This window comes from Galeopterus variegatus, unplaced genomic scaffold, assembly GCF_000696425.1.
Source record: "Galeopterus variegatus unplaced genomic scaffold, G_variegatus-3.0.2 Scaffold5795, whole genome shotgun sequence".
NCBI lineage: Eukaryota > Metazoa > Chordata > Mammalia > Dermoptera > Cynocephalidae > Galeopterus > Galeopterus variegatus.
In genome coordinates this window covers 141,674-145,813 of record NW_007731906.1, presented here as the reverse complement: position 1 = coordinate 145,813, position 4,140 = coordinate 141,674, and positions in this window count along the sequence as shown.

Below are 4,140 nucleotides of genomic sequence, written 5' to 3'. Positions count from 1 at the left end.
TAACTGCATGTGCAACTCTTTTTCTCTGAACTCTCTGGAGTTTTGTGAAGAAAAGCAGCCATGGCCAAACAGACCCCTTTTGGGTCTCCTGCTCTTCTACTTAAAACCTCAAGAATCAAATGATTTCATTTCTAATTGTTGGCTCAGCTCTTCAGCTCAGTAACCCATTTGAGAAACAAATATAAACTAAGATTTAACTGTTAAATTAGATGATCTCAAATTTTCTCGCATCCACTTGGTAATTTAAACAGACTTCTAAATTCTCTTTTAGTCTCATTTATGTAATTTTTTCACAAAATTTTATGGTAAAATTTTATGCTCCTTTGTTAAAAGGAAGAAAATGTCTCCATCTTTTTGAAAAGGCTTGCATACTTTGCTTTACAATGTAAATTTGTTATCTTGCTTTCCTTAAGGCAGGGTGAGGCCTCACCAGTAAGTCTTTTTGGAAAACAAAAAACAAAAAACAAAAAAACCCCGCAATCTAAACCTGACAGTCCTTTTTACTAGTAAGCTTTATTTACATCGTAAACAAAACTTATAAGATCCTTGTTTGTTATTGTTGTTTATGTCTGCATATATGGGTGCGTAAGCTGTATGTCACGTCTATATGTTCATGTCTGTGTATGTGATTGTTTTATGTGCAAGGTACCTAATTTGCTTATAATTAATGCACGCTCATTAAATAAATAAGTATATTTTTCAAGTTAACGTGACTTAAATTTTCTAAAGTTTTGATAAATATATTTTCAAAATTCGATTCAAACCATTTACCTAAAACTGTCTCTAGGTCAATGTGTCTCCTTGTTATCTCAGCTCTGCCTCCTGGCCATGCTGGGAGAAACAATATCTTTTAGATATGTAAGAAAGCATCTGGTACAGTGTATTTTTGTTCTAGAGTAAAATGAATGGCTATTTTAAAAACAAAATGTATAGAACAAAAACAGAATGTCTGAGTAAGTCTTGATAATGGTTTAGGTAAAGAAGTTTGTTTAAAAGGTTTTACAGCAAAAAAAAGGCGGGGGGAGAGAGAAAGAGACACTTAAGTGCTCTTACTACAAAATCGTAAAAAGTTTTTCTTTGTCTTTTAGATAACTGGCCTAGGGATCTTATTTCATTTTTTAGATAAGTTCTTGCGCTCTTTACCTTTAAAACCCTGTGTCAGTTTGTTTTTATTTTGTGTAGTAATTTATGATTTCATTCAATTAAATGTTCTAAGCCTTTTGTTGTTTAACACAGCTTTCCAACATTAAACTCTGAAACTTTAAAATAACTTTGGGAAATTCCAAGGGCCCTGGAGTTTATCAAAGGATATCTAAAAGATTTATCAAAACTAATTGGCTTATTTAATACATTTAGTAATTTATGATTTTATTCAATTAAATGTTCTAAGCCTTTTGTTATTTAACACAGCTTTCCACCATTAAATTCTGAAACTTTAAAATAACTTTGGGAAATTCCAAGGGCCCTGGAGTTTCTCAAAGGATATCTAAAAGATGTATCAAAACTAATTGGCTTATTTAATAAATTCAACTATGTGGGAAAGCATTATTAATACTGAAGGTGTTATGGATATGTGTTCCAACATTTTGTAAGTTTTTAAAATATCTGTTTTAATATAAATGTTAAGAGTCATAATTTGGGTTTAATTATAATTTTAAAATGTTATGTTTTTAAATATTTTATAAAAAAACTTTAATAGGTACAGTTTCCTGACAAACTTTAAGTTTATAGCTTTAAACTGAAGTTCCAAAATTTTAATAAAAAAGCTAATGGGTTTGTGAAATTGTTCACAAACTTCAAAACAACAAAAGTTAATTAATAAATTAATTAAAAATGTTATAGGTTTATGCAATATCCTTATTTTAAAACAAACTCTAACTCTAACTCTCTCCTTTGTTCCATTTGGCTTCCTGGAACCAGAAAGAAATAAAAGTAACAACTAACCATTCTCGCCTCTTAGGTGGAGATCCTAATATTTATGAAAAGCCTCATTTTTCACACCCTTTTAATTTTTCAGCTTCCACTGAGAAAATGCCTTTATGTTTCTCTTCTCCTAATGTTCCTCCTAGTAAACATTGTCTTTCTACAGGTTATAGAACGTTGTTAACCGATTCTCCTAGAATTACAGATGCTCAATCTGGTGCTGGCAAGCCAACTACCCATTCACCAACCATTAGTCGAGATCCTTGGACTTTATCTTTTGTTTTCTTTAGCAAATTTTAATGATTCCCATTTAAGCACTATGCCATCAATTTTTTTACCTTCTTCTATTCCAACATGTTTACAGAAAGAAGCTCATGCACGGGACGGAGTCTCTTCTCGAGCAGGTTTCCCCAATTGGTTTAATTGTGGTTTTAAAAAATAAAACTGTTGCATTTTATTATAACAATTATACTTAACAGGTATGTGATTTGTCTATTTCTAGCCCTGGTAATGATTATAGAAATTATTTAAATAATAATACTACAAAATTTAATTAAAATGATAATATTTTGCCCAAGCCAGATCCTATTCATTATTGGTATACTCCTGGATGGGCTACACCTACTTGGATAAATAATAACATCAGACCAACTCCACAGACTCGCTCAACAATTGGTAAACAAACATTTTGGTAAGCTTTGTGATTGCAAAGGGGGCATTATTAGTCCTCCCTCACCGTATATAGCTGTTGTTGATTGTGGAGCACGTTTGGCTTATCTGGCTCCAACCTCTCCTGCCTATAGTTGCATAGATAAGCCACAATTCGCACCTGCTGACAGTGATGGCCCTAAGCCTTGTCCCTGTCAATCTTTTGTTGAAACATTACATAGTACTTGTTATGGTTCATATCAATTGTGTATCTCAGATAATCAGACATATTTTACTATTTTAACTAGAAATTATGAAGGAACATTTGGAGGGGATCTTGTTGACCCTCCGTCTGCAGTGGAGCTTGCCTCTAATAAATATGCCCAAGCTCCCTGTTCGGGACCCGTAGGAAAGCCTGTATGCTGGTCCATTACTCCCTCTATCTATATGTCTGACGGAGGCGGACCACAAGATCAAACCAAAACCCTTAAGGTGAAAAAAAAATACAGGAAATGCATGATACCCTATTTCCTCAACTTACCTATCATCCATGAGCTTTGCCAGAAAATCGAGATGAATTAAATCTAGATCCTCAGACCTCTCATCTCCTTTATGCTACTTATAAATTGCTTAATACAAGTAATCCTGACCTTGCTCAGGACTGCTGGCTATGCTTGGTCATGGGACGACCTATACCTGTAGCTTTTCCATATTTATCCCTTAATTACTCGACCAATGGTCGGTGTTCTTTAACTACCCCTTTGCAAGTGCAGCCCTTACAGTTTTATAATGTCACTTGTTTTCTCTCTCCTTCTATTAATAATAGTTTTGAAATTGATGTAGGCTTTGCAGCTTTTGCAAATTGTCAATCAATAATCAATGTTTCTACCCCTTTATGTGCTCACAATAGTTCAGTTATTGTTTGTAGCAACAATCGAGCTTATCCTCAGCTGCCCACTAACTGGACAGGATTATGTGCCTTGGCCCTTCTTCTTCCTGACGTTGATGTTATACCAGGAACTGAGCCTGTACCCATCCCCACTTTTAAACACATAGCAGGAAGAGCAAAGAGAGCTGTACAGTTTATTGCTTTACTCACTGGATTAGGAATTACTGCCGCTGTAGCCACTGGAACTGCTGGTCTTACACATTCTATATCCCAATATACCAAATTATCTAAACAATTAATTTCAGAGTCTGTAGACTCTTTCTCAGAGTATTCAGGATTTACAAGATCAATTGGATTCTTTGATAGAGGTGGTTTACAAAACCACAGAGGTCTTGATTTACTAACTGCTGAGCAGGGAGGTATCTGTTTGGCTTTACAGGAAAAGTGCTGCTTTTATGAGAACAAGCCTGGAATAGTACGTGATCACATTAAACAACTGCAAGAGGATTTGGAAAAAAAGAAGAAAAGAGTTGGCTGACAATCCCCTTTGGGCAGGGCTCAATGGATTCTTACCTTACCTGTTACCTTTACTAGGTCCTCTTATAGGTTTACTTCTTTTGCTGTCCTTGGGGCCTTTCCTTTTTAATAAGGTCACTACTTTTATTAAGGAACAGATAGAG